The following is a 13,686-nucleotide window of genomic DNA, read 5'->3' on the forward strand; positions in this document are numbered from 1 at the left end:
AATTTACAACCCCAAAACAGAAAGAGAGATTTTGTGCAGGGAGGAAAGGGCAGATAGGGGAGAGGACAGAATCGAGGACCCGCCCTTCTGGACCAACCCACATGTAAAGGCAGCTCCATAGTCCCTCCTCAGGTGCCATTCCAGGCCCTAGTCTGAAATACTTTCTACAGCCCCTCTGTGCCTCCCTATGTGGTGGTCCCTGGAGCTGGTGGCCTCTGCCTACCCTCAAACCCTCCACACCAGAATATTTGGAACCCGCACAGACCCCAGTTCCTGAGCGCACAAGGGGTGTGGAGGGCCCCTGTACAGCTACTCCCTCCACTCTCCTGCAGGCTACTACAGGATGGGATGGATGGCATTCCACTGACCCACACCTAATGAATGGATGTCATCCTGAATTTATGGCTGGTTATAGTGCAGTTTACAGTAATAGAGTAGGTGGCTATTGCTATGAATGAACGTATCCTTGCCGAACCCATTCCTTATCCATCACCATGTTGCTTCATTCCATTGTAGTGATCAGTGGTTTTTCCTTATGTAGTGGTATGTTTGGCCCTGAAACGTTTCCATTGTGAGGCTTTCCCATCATCTCCTAGAACTCTGCATAGCACACCACATATTCAGGTGGGATTTGATTAAAATAGACAATTGACTTTTGCTTCATGCCTATTTCAAAGCAGTGGAGCAGAGAGGAAGATTTTGAGCCATCTGGGACTCTAGCTGACCTTTCCCTGGCCCTGATTTGTAATCAACAATTTTGTGAATTTCAACTCACATCAGACTCACACTCTGGAAAAAAACTGTCAGTTTACCAACCATTAAACATTCAGTAAACTGCCCTCCAGGGGCGAACGATGCCATGATAGTCTGTGTTTCTACTGCACACAAATACCAGGAATCTTGCAAAAAATTGAGAAATACAGTACAGTTTCTCTTGCTGGCCCAGGGATGCTAGTAGGATTTTGCCAAGCACAGTAATTTATTTGATTTGCAGGGGGAGGATATTTGAACAATGCACGTATTAGTGTTTATATAGCAGAATCCTACCTACAGTGCTGTTACTCATTAGTACCATAGGGCCCGATTCTGCTACTATTGAAGTCCCTGGCAAAAATCCCTTTGACTTGAGTGGGAACGAGATTTAGCCCAACGTACACAGAGACAAATAAAATTGCTCACTCTACTGTGGATCCTGGAGTTGTAATTTCAAATGCACCTGCACTTGAATTACATTGCCATGTCACCATTTAATGTGGAATAGTGCCAGAACAGGCAGAGGATGCTTCACCTTCAGCTGCTCCTAGATATGCAGGTAGCAGCAGCAGCTGCCAATGTGGCTTTCCAATCACCTGTGCCTTTCTCACCCCAGCACTGGATTGTGGCAATGCTCCTACCGCAGGCTATGCCTTAAGACCCCTCAGAAACTGCAACTGGAATGCAGCTGCCTCCTTTAAAACAGCACATTACGCAGGAGCAAGTTCTGACAGTGCTCTGACCTACACCAGCTCCTGTCTGATCTCCAGCAGAACTTTAAGGCGATGACCTTGACATAAAAACCCTTTGAGGTTTGGGACCTGGCTTTCTCAGAGAGCACCCCTCTCATGTGATATCATAACAATTGTGACCTGTCGGGATGCACACACTGACAGCTCCCTGGTTTAAATGGAGGGCAGGAGGAAAGGAAAATGCTGGTGGCAAGTAGTTTTCAGCGAGTTACATGCCTGCTACCCACCTTGGTCTGAAAGGATTTACAGATTTGCTGACTTTCAGAACATATAGTAAAGCCCATTGATTGTCTCAGTTGACTGGGGCATTAGAGACATAACAAAATCCAATGGCAAGTTGAGGTTTGACACATTCAAACAAGATATATGGTGATTTCCCCCCATCAAACAGGGAAGGTAATTACTAGCCAGTGGAATAGCTCAAGTGATGAGGGGGATTCTCCATCACTTGGAATCTTTAAAATTAAGACTAGCTGTCTTTCGAAAACAGATGATCCAGTGCAACCACAAGTTCTAGAGCACAATGGACGAATCACTGGATGAAACCCAAGGTCTGTGTCATGCAGACGAGTCAGACTGGATTATCAGAATCACAGAAATATTGGGTTTGAAGAGACTGCAAGAGGTCACCTAGTCCATCCCTCCACACTGAGGCAAGATTAAGTAGAATAATCCCTTCTAGCCTTTAAAAATCCATGAAGAGGTTGGATCCTGTCCAATCTCTAAATTACTAATTGGATCTAGAAGATGCAAGAACTCCACTTGTATCTCATGAGCCCTCTCCATTCTGAGATGTGCTGGTTGGTCACTGCATGCCTAAATCTCTCGTTAGCATACACCGATGGCTGCCTACACTGACCTGGAACAGAATATCATACTTCCACTCGAGGACCTGCAGAATATCAATGTTCTCCAGACCTTACCCTGCCTGAAAGGATTCAACCGCCATTGCTACTAATTAAGTTCCAAACGCCCACCACCACCCAGAAAAATGAAGGAATAGAAATAATTTCAACTGAATTGTTTGTGTGTCTTACCGTGATGTATAATGGTTTTCAGTGCTTCTTCAAAGAACGTCTGAAGCAGACAATGGTTTCTGTGTGAATAAAATACAGCCAATTGATAAAAGGTATCATCTTTTGACCTTGAATTAAAGCAGCCGCTTTCACGAATGGGAAAGTGTAACATTTTTAATCATGGTAAGACATGAATGGGCTCTCTTTCTCCCATAGGTGCTAGAACTAGGGGTGTTGGGGGTGCTGCTGCATGCCCTGGCTTGCAGTGGTTTCCATCATATTCAGGGTTTACAGTTTGGTTCAATAGCTTTCAGCACCCCCACTATACAAATTGTTCCAGCACCCCTGCTTTCTCCTTTCAAGGCCCCTCCACCTCCAGAGGGCAAACACACAGCCCCAGGAGTCTGGGGCATAGACCAACCTGTAGTGAGCAAAGAGACCAAGAGCCTGAGATGGGCAGATGGGATTGCAGCTAGATAAAATGAATCAGGAGATAAGAGTTCCAGAAGGAACTAATGAAGTACCAAAAGGATAAGGATGCAGGAAGGTAGAAAGAGAGACAGAAGCTATAGAGTGTGAGGAGAAATTGGCAGACAGATTCATGGAAGTAGGAATAGTTAGTTAATGTTTGTAAAATGGTTTGAAGATGAAAAACACTGTAAGTGCTAAGTATTATTAAACAAAAGAGCTAGTTTACTTCAGCTGGTCAAGGAGTTAAAGACTTCTTTTTAGTTCTTCAGTTGTCAGTGTATTATTCCTGATAATATCTGTCACTTCCATAGGCCCACAATGTGAGGAGCTCAAAGCACTTTAGTACATGTTAATTAAACCTCATGACTCCTTGTGAATTAGGAGTCATCATCTCCTTTTTACAGATAGGGAAACTGAGGCACAGAGCGATGTGACTTACCCAAGATCACACAGAAAAATCAGTAGCAAAACTGGGAACACAGCACAGATGCTGGCCATGTGCTTTAACCACTAGATAACACTCTGTAAGGTAGCATCACTTTAGCTTTCACATGACGTGACATGCTGTATATCCCTGTTATATAAAACAATCCCCCCATCCTTGAGTGGGAAGATAATACCCCCACTACGGGACAGATTGTGGCACCTTGAAACAAGCATTTGTTGCTCACCTATGCATACAGAGATCAGGAGAGCTCCCCATAACTCACTGTCCAAGGAAGTTCAGCAGCATCAATAGCAGGGTCTGTGGAGGCAACAGCTTTTACAGACTGTGGGAAGAGTCTGATAGCTTTACTCAGGTTGGGTAACCCCCTTACTCCACAAATAGCCTCGCTGATTTCAATGGAATTGTGTGGGAGCCATGCACGCTCTGTTGGGCTGCCTTCAGGACCACGTATGGTACTTCAGATACTCCCCACCTTAGTCTGTAAGGTTTGACCCTCTCCTCGGGGCAGAGCAGCCTGTACCATAAGCATGGCGTTGTCTCTAAACAATCAAGTAGCAAAAAGGCAACTCAGGATTGGCTGCCTCCTCCCCTCATCAAAGTTTTCAAAGGCAAGTGCTTAGAGCAAGGCTCTGAACTAGCCCTGAGTGACTACTCCTCACCCATCCCAATCTAATCTACCTCTGCTCCTGAACAGCAGCTGACAAGCCTTCTTAACTGTCCTGCCGGTTCTTGTTTGGTCAGTATTTCCTCCTGGCTCTTCTTCAATGATCATCTCAGTCATCCTCATGAAAGCTTATGCTTAGGCCCTATGATGGTGTCCCCTGAATAGATATGTGGGCACAGTTGGCAACAGGCTTTGTTGCAAGGATAGGTTCCTGGGTTAGTGGTTCTGTTGTGTGGTGTGTGGTTGCTGGTGAGGGCCTAATCACATCAGCCACACTATCAGAGGCTCGTTCACCTGCACATCTACCAATGTGATATATGCCATCATGTGCCAGCAATGCCCCTCTGCCATGTACAGTGGCCAAACTAGGCAGTCTCTACGTAAAAGAATAAATGGACACAAATCAGACGTCAAGAATTATAACATTCATAAACCAGTCGGAGAACACTTCAATCTCTCTGGACACTCGATTTCTGATCTCAAAGTGACTATCCTTCAACAAAAAAACTTTGAAAACAGACTCCAATGAGAGACTGCTGAATTGGAATTAATTTGCAAATTGGATACAATTAACTTAGGCTTGAATAGAGACTGGGAGTGGTTGAGTCATTATACTAAGTGAAACTATTTCCCCTTGTTTATTCCTCCCCTCCTGCCCCCCCTCCACTGTTCCTCAGACGTTCTTGTTAACTCCTGGAAATGTGCTGGAAATGGCCCACCTTGATTATCACTTCAAAAGGGTTTCTCTCCCCCCACCCCACTCTCCTGCTGGTAATAGCTCATCTTAAGTGATCACTCTCCTTACAATGTATATTTTTTCATGGTCTGTGTGTATATATAAAATCTCCTCACTGTACTTTCCACTTTATGCATCCGATGAAGTGAGCTGTAGCTCACGAAAGCTTATGTTCAAATAAATTGGTTAGTCTCTAAGGTGCCACAAGTGCTCCTCTTCTTTTTGCCAATACAGACTAACATGGCTGCTACTCTGAAACATCTCAATGTCAGTCACTCTAAATGGATTTTCCTTGAGCAGGGAGGATCAGAGTGCAATGCCTCCAGCAGGGGCAAGAGAATCCTGATAGACCCTCATCAAAGACTCAAAGATTTAAGCTATGATACTATTCATTATGTGAATATGGGTATCAGAATCTGGCCCAACATATGTAACTGCAGCAGCGGCAGCAGCAAATACGTGTATGTTTAGGCAACATGCCTTAGAACTGGTCAGGAATTTTCCAACTAAATGTTTGCCCTCCCCACTCACCCCCAGAAAATGCCAATTCATGAATACCAAAACTGTTTGCAGGAAAGGGTCAGCATCAATAAATCCCCTGATACAAAAACATTTTGAACAAAGTCACAGAGTTGTCAAAACATCCCAGCTCAAAACAATTTTGTTTTGAAATTATAGTTAATTTGTGTTAAAAAGGTGATTTTTTTAAAAAAAAGGGCTGAAATCAAATCAAAAACATTTTGATTGACCTGATCTAAAATAATTGCAGATTATAAATTTGCAAAAGTGTCCAAGCTTGACTTTTCATCACCATTCAGGACAGAAAAAAAATTAAGTCTCAAAAACTATTGCAGAATGGGAAAATCATTTCCCTCCCACCTCTAACACTCCTACCCTAATCTTAATCCCTGGAACCATTTTATGCCCCGTACAGTGAGACATTCCCTTTCTTCTCTGGTGAAGGCAGTGTGACGTTCCCCTCTATAGTCAGAAGGGGAACCCCTCTGCCTGTAGATTAGAAATCTTCACTCTAGCACAGAACCCGACAAACCCTCCCCCAGATAGGCGTGTGCCAACACCTCTGCTTTGTTGAATGCCATGCAGTCCCCAGACCTAACCAAGGCACAGATGAACTGCAGGGAAAAGAAGACAATCCCTCGATCAGATCAGGAGGTGCAGAGCCTTGAGGGCTAACATTTTCATCACACACACTGCACCAATTACATGCACTGCAATACACATTCATCCCCTAAGTGTCCGTATTACTCACAAGTACATGAACTGCAATTCACCTGTGCCTGAACTGATGGAATGAGAGAAATGAATGAAATTTGCATTTATATAGCACTCTTCATCCACACAGAATCTCAATGGGTTTTATAAACACTGCAGGAAGGAAATGCTGCTCATCAAAATTGCTGCCTTCCCACCGATTACATAGCACTTCTCTTCCGCACCACCACCACCACCCTTTGGTGGAGGCTTTTGCCTTATGAAGCTGAAGAAAATCCTTCTTTGTTTTCATCAAAACACACCCACAAGGGCTTGCATCCAACCCAACAGAAAGCATAGCTCCTACTGAGATAGACCCACAAGCCCCTTGCTGTAGTAATTATTGAATCCATTACTCTAATTATCAAATCTTACAGGAGAACACAGACATAAATGTTTCTCTAACAAAGGAAATATTACAAATTATTGTAACAGAGCTACAGCTCTGCTGAGGCTGGAGAGAAACAGCATGTCATTACCTGGAAGAGAAAGAGATTGTTAACCTGAGATAATTAGCAGGTTACATGCAAATACAACAATGCTCAAAAAAAGGGAGGAGGATGGAGAGGGAAGATACTTGTGTACTGCTTGGAAACACTGAAAGCTGGGTAAGGAAAGTAAGAGGCCATGAAAAACAAAGCAGCGGAGCCTTCAAGCAGAAATACTGAAGAACTCTGACAGAAGGGCTAGTCTCTCTAAAAAGGTCCAGGCCCCTTCTACCATGGCACTTGTCTCTGCCTGCGGGGAGCACAGAAAAATCCTCTAATTGCTTCAGCAGTTCACCCACCTAAAAATTTCAAGTCAGATGTTCATTAAACAAATTAAAAGATACACAGAACTAGAGAAGGAATAGGTCAATTTCTGTGACTCCAAGGGCTTCAGACGCCACAGAGAGAAAGGCCACAGAGGTGCTGAGATAGATTCTTAAACTAGTCCTGCCTCAACCCTATCCATTGGTACAGCATGGCCCAAATCCTGCCTAAGCAACCCCCTTGCAGTTCCAGGGCACAATTAAAGGCAAAGAAAGGCTCTCCATCTCTGGCAGTAACCACCCATTCTTTCTTGACCCCAGTACAACTCCTTCGTTGTGGCACCCCTTATGCACTGTCATAGGTATTGATGCACCCACCTGCTTAATCCTCTCTAGTATATTTGGAATTAGTGTGTATAATGCACACTGACTTTAATACTTTATGGACACAGAATGGTCCCCAGCTCCTTCCTCATTCCATTCCCCCTTCCCCATCACAGTCCCAGCTCACAAGATGGCATGTTGGCATTGCACCTGGTAGCACTATGGCAGATATTTATGTTCAGAGGTAGCCTTGCATCCTTGTTCTCATTTTCCTAACCTCAGCATCAGTGCTGCATTGTTTCAATAGTCATACTAAATAGCAGATTAAAAACCTGTATTATACTTTTTTCTTCAATAATCTCCTTTCTATATGAACTGAGTGGTGGGTTTCTGCCATATCAGTGCCAAAAATACTCCCACAGAAACAGGTCACATCAGACGATGGAAATGGACTCAGATGACATGATGATGGGTGTTGTACATGAACCTAAATAGAATAGAATTAGGGTGCCAAGTAGCCAAGATGGAGCACTGAAGAACTATGATGGTAACCTGGAAAGTTGATATTTGCATATAGGTCTTCTTTTCCAATTCCACTGAAGATTAAACCTGCAAAAGCTAAAGCTGGTTTAGTTTCTAACTTGCAACAAATACACTGTCCAAGAGGTACCTGCTGGATGTCAGAGCTAATAAATCAGCCAGGTTTGCTGTGTGTGGTTTCTAGCTGTTACAGCTGATCAGTGAATTTACTAAGTACATGCATGAAATACCTAGAGACACTGAGGGCAGAATTTTGCCCTAAGTTATACACCTGCAGCCCCACTAGCTTTAGTGCATTTGCAGAGGTAACAAAGGGCAAAATTTGAGCTACAGTGTGTGTTTGACAGTCAGATGATAAACAAAGATAATGAGGGGAAAGATTAATATAATTAGTCCAAAAGTTAAGGGTTCCTGTTTAATTGTGTTTTACCCTCCTTTATCTCTCTGAACAATATTCCAAATTAAAACAAAAAGGCAGCTTCAGCTTAGCCTGTCTTCCTGGCAGGAACACCTGAGTTTGTGTGTATTCATTAAAATCCTGTCCTAATTGCTCCCTCATCAGCTATGAATCCTAAGAAGCTTAACGGCTAAGGGCTTGAATTGTGTTTACTGACAGAAAATAGAATATTCACTAATGACTAAATAGTGAAGATTCAGTGTTATTACAGGACATTTACACCTAATGCTTTAGAGACTGCGCAATACACATTTGTTCCTAGATTTTGTTCTTAAAGCTGAAAGACGTTGCTTGTCTTTTTCAACCAGCATGACACAGAATGTGTCTAACACTGATTGGAGATGTACTTCTGAGCTCCAGGGTCACACTGGAAACTTCACCTCCACCTTTACAAGTGTAGGGTTCTGGGATTAAAACATTAACTGCTGTAGGATGTGGGCTGAGAAAGAAGGCCAGGTAGACCCTTCATGTTTTCATTTGAGAATTTTTGTAGACTCTTTTTTTATAAAAAAGGTGTTTTGGCAGCCAAAATGTTCTCCATGAGCGGGCAGATAAGCAAGGCAGGTAAGGAGAAGGGCATGGATTTAAATAAGAACCCATTTGAACATAATTGCTTCCAGTAAGGTGAATTATTATCTACAATTTTGCATGTTCAGTTCACACTGGCCCTCCACACAAGTCTCAGGAGGCCTACAAAACCTCCACCCCCTTGCAAATCTAAGAGACATGTTTGGTGGGGGGGCTGGAGGAGGAGAGTGGGGAGAAAGAAAGAAAGAAAGAAGGTCTAGTATCCCTGCTGCTCCCATAGATGGTAGGAAAGCTATGCCCCCTTCCCATCTATCTAGGTTGTCATTATGTATGGATATCTGTCTTATTAAAACTACAAACAGGCTTCCACACAACTTGAGTGCCACCTTTGTCCCCTTTGTTTACCCAGAGACTACCTATTGTCTGGAACTCTATACAGCCCACAGAGACATCTAGTGGTTGAATAATTACAGAGTCATAGAAGATTAGGATTGGAAGAGACCTCAGGAGGTCATCTAGTCCAACCCCCTGCTCAAAGCAGGACCAACCCCCATTAAATCATCCCAGCCAGGGCTTTGTCAAGCTGAGCCTTAAAAACCTCTAAGGATAGAGATTCCACCACCTCCCTAGGAACCCATCCAGTGCCTCACCACCCTCCTAGTGAAATAGTTTTTCCTAATATTCAACCTAGACTTCCCCCACTGCAACTTGAGACCATTGCTCCTTGTTCTGTCATCTGCCACCACTGAGAACAAACTAGCTCCATCCTCTTTGGAACCCCCCTTCAGGTAGTTGAAGGCTGCTATCAATACTCTACAAATAAACATATTACATAGATATTTATATGGCCCCCATCACTGTGATATCTCAGCGTTTGTCTACACAGGGAAGTTAATGCATAGTAAGCAAGGGTGTGAATTTAAAGCACTCTAGCTATTCCACACTGACTCCCCATGTAGACATTCTTACTGCGCACTTAGAATGCAGCACACAAAGGCATTTTTAGTGGGCAGTAAGAGTGTCTACACAGGAAGTTATGCACACTAGAACATTTTAAATCCACATGTTAGCTTACTGTGCACTAACTTCCCTGTGCAAACAAGCCCCAAGTGCCATTGGTAGCATCCTGAGTCCCAGTCCAGTGCCTTAACCAAAAGGTCACCCTTCCTCCTATAAAACTTAGGTGAAAGATGGTGGTCCACAAACATTTAAGACTCATGCAGGGGTCCCACAAGGAGCCTCTTAACTTCTGTGGGGATGGGGAGAGTGATCAGTTCACTTCTAGTTTTAAGTATGTACGGGGTGGTGCCCCACTTCTGTGAACCTCCTGCAGGGGACTGATGCCCTGCCTGTGGGGTTTCAGAGGGAATGGGAGTCCCCTTCCAGCAGACCTTGTGAAGGACAGAGAGGGGAGAAGTAATCTTCTCCCAGGCTCCTTTCTCTCCCCAGCCACATTATGATTATTTATTTAAAAACGAAACGCATGTACACTAAGCAAATTAAAACTTCATGAAGTCTGACAGCACATATCAGTGACTGTGAGGGAAAAAAAAATCAAAGATCCAAGTGGTGTCAGACACAAAACTATCTCAGCTGAAGCAGGGGCATGAAATCAGTAGAAAGCATGGCTCTTAGGTGCATGTTTTTATACTCCACCTGCAAACTGTCCATGTGCAGTGACTATTCAGTATTTAAGCCATAAAGTCCCGTAGGTGGTGAAGGGCCCAGTTGTCTCCCACACCCCCACTAGCTCCCTCTCCTCCTCTTCCTATATCAGTTTTCCTCTCCCCTTCAACTCTCCAGAGCACAGCTGCTGGTTTGCCAGGCAGGACTTATAATGAACTGCTCCCCCAAGTGGGCCAGTCTGGGCCAGTCCCTCCCATTTGCACTTTCCCTTTGGACAAAACACTCCACGTCACAGTGTTTTAAATACACTCCCACTACAGGACTGTCCCTGAACTCCACCTAACGAACACTAGTACCAAAAATCTGGCCGCATTCTTCCAAGACCCTGCAGTAACTACCACACTCTAGTGAATGCATCCGATGAAGTGAGCTGTAGCTCACGAAAGCTTATGCTCAAATAAATTTGTTCGTCTCCAAGGTCCCACAAGTACTCCTTTTCTTTTTGCAAATACAGACTAACACGGCTGCTACTCTGAAACCACTCTAGTGAGGATTTTTACCCTTACTTTACAATATGTACTCTTAATCTTAAAATCACCTTATTTATGCACACACAAATACACACATTTAGGCTGGCATCTTCATGAATTGGCTATAATTCCACTCTTGGATCTCTTCTCTAGCTGATACCAAGATGCTATGATTAACTGGCTCTGACTTTCTTAAATGTGAGAAGGAAAAGAGGAGAACAGGTCGAAGATTTCAGGAGGCCTGAGAGTCTGATTGAGCGAGGGAATTGATTGTAAAGCATTTATTTTGCCCTCTTCTCTGAATGATTTAATCTCATGTCTGAAAAAAAATTTTTTTTGCATGGTTTAAAAGTTTTCTGAGGAATGCGATTAGCAGCCCATGCTGTCCCAGTGCACATTTGGTCACAGAGAATTAATACTCCTGCAGTGCCCTGCAAAAAGGTTCTGTGGAAGTGTGACAGGGGCTGGGCTTATGGGTAGTGTCATCTAGTGGTTAGGCCACTGGGCCTCCACTTCCCCTGCACCCCGTCCCCAGTGCCTCTCACCAGCAACCACTCCCACGCTGTGATACCTCTGTTGTGAAGCACAAGTGCTTAGCGTAGCCTCTGCTGCCCTCCTTCTGTGCTTCCTGGTCTCCTCACCGTAGCCCAGAACAGAGGAGAATACTTAGCCCTAAGATCGTAGATCTTTTTAAACCAACAGGTTCCTTCAGTGGAGTTCAGCTTCTATGCCCTGTGGTCAACATTCACTGTTGCACTTGGTCTGCACTTGGCCTAAGACTGTAGTCACACAGTATCACAGTATCACACTAAGACTGTAGTCACACAGCTGAACTTGCCTACATTCAAAGCTCGGTGCGGTACCACCATTCGTGAGGCGGCCCATCAGGGGTTTGGTGCGGCTACCTAACATTTCCCTAGAAAGCTCGATTCATCGTATGTTGGTATTCCAGTCTGGGCCTAGCACTCTGTGTCTGAGTCCTTTTACATACTGAGAGGATCTGCTGGCCAAAGCCCACACCTGCAATTGCCAGATGTGGGGTAGCTTGTATTTCTCCTGGTTGTCATTCTGGCCACATCAGTAATGAACTTTGGTACCACCGTTCCACGCCTCATGCTTCCTAGCAGCTACTGTTAGCATCCTGAATAGCTGTGCCTCTCTGCTGTTTTGGCACAAGGGAGCATTTGTGACCCAGGACACAGTTGGCTGGATTTTTAAATCACACCACGTGCTGAAGGCATTTTGTAGGCTACTGCGTATGTGTCACCAGATATGTTGGCTCGGAAGTGGAGCAGGTGGGGAGGGGGGCGCTCCAGTAGAAGATTCATTAGGTGGGTTTAGGTTCATTTAGTTAATGACAGCTTTTAACCAACTTGGTAAGCAGCTGTTAGCAGCGCTGGCCTTCAAAAGCTGTGTGACCATGACACACACACACACACACACAAGCACTTAATGCTCAGTAGCCTTGGTGGCTGACCCTGTCTCACCCTTGCCAATAATCTAAGTGGGTACATGTGTATATTCCCGAAACCAGTGAGTACCAGTGTTCCTGTGTTATGGCAGCCACTAATCATGCCTCTGTGGCTGCACCCTCATCCCCACTTCCTTGTGCCCCACATACTGCTACTTCTGAGCACTCCGTCCCGGCCCTCAATTTCCCAGAATGCACTGGTACAGCCATGCTTCCATACATACCAGGCTGCTTAAACTCACTGGACACATGGTCGACGTGTTGTGAAAAACCCTGTGGCAGGGCCACCACCCTACCCAATCATGTCCTAATAAAACCTTTCATGTCCATTGTAAGTCATGTCAGGAGCGGGGGTGGCAAACCAGTTGCAGTAGGTTGGACTTTGAATGGGGATGGGGCCCGACATGACAACAGGAGCAACAGGCGGTGACATCACAGGGCAGGGTGGGAGAAAGGAAGGATGGGAGAAAGGACAGAATCATGCAGCCAACATGGAAGCTATTGTACCTGGCGGGTAGCAAAGAATGTTTTAAAATTATCCTCCTCACTAATTTTATAGGGGCAGTCCCGATTTGTGGGTCTTTTTCTCACACAGGCACCTATTACCCCCCACCACCTGTCCCGATTTTTGACACTTGCTACCTGGTCAGCCTACTCCTCACTTCCCCGCCTCACAGGTAACCAAGTGCTTTGCCCACATTAGAGATACACAGATAAAAGGTGATTTCAGTGCAGAGTATTCTTCTGTATTAGATGTGCACATATCTCCATTCTGCACTGACTGTGAACCCTGCCCTTTCACCCCACCTTGCTCCACCCCCTCCCACACACACTGGTGTTGAAGATTGACTTCTCGTGGTAAAGCCACAGTAGGGTGATGGAGCAGCCACCTCACGTTTTCACCCCAGCAGACTCCTCACCACAGTATCCGCCCGAAGACTGGCTCTGGCATTTCTGAAAGTAAGCTCTGTATTTGAGGCTGGGTCGTTTCGAAGGGTCCTGAATTTGACATCTCTCTCAAATTTCTGTGTAACACAATCATCAATGAATGCACTGTTTTAAGATTTAAAATGATGGAAAGATTCTATTGCAAGAACACAAATATCAACTTCATTTTTTAAAACTAATATCCAGCGGCTTTTTCTCACTGTCCATTTTGGGGCAACATTGCATAGAGTCCTTGACATATTTATGAAGTCCTAACCTCTAAAAATATTGCCAGCAGCAGGTCATAATTCTTTGATATGTGACCTACAGTTTTCAGACAGTGACCTGAACAGACTGGCTACTGGGAATGCGTATGTTTTTTCCTTAGCAAGTTCTCCTCTGAGACATATTTACTGAAAT

The sequence above is a fragment of the Lepidochelys kempii genome, chromosome 9 (assembly GCF_965140285.1).
Source record: "Lepidochelys kempii isolate rLepKem1 chromosome 9, rLepKem1.hap1, whole genome shotgun sequence".
Classification (NCBI taxonomy): domain Eukaryota; kingdom Metazoa; phylum Chordata; order Testudines; family Cheloniidae; genus Lepidochelys; species Lepidochelys kempii.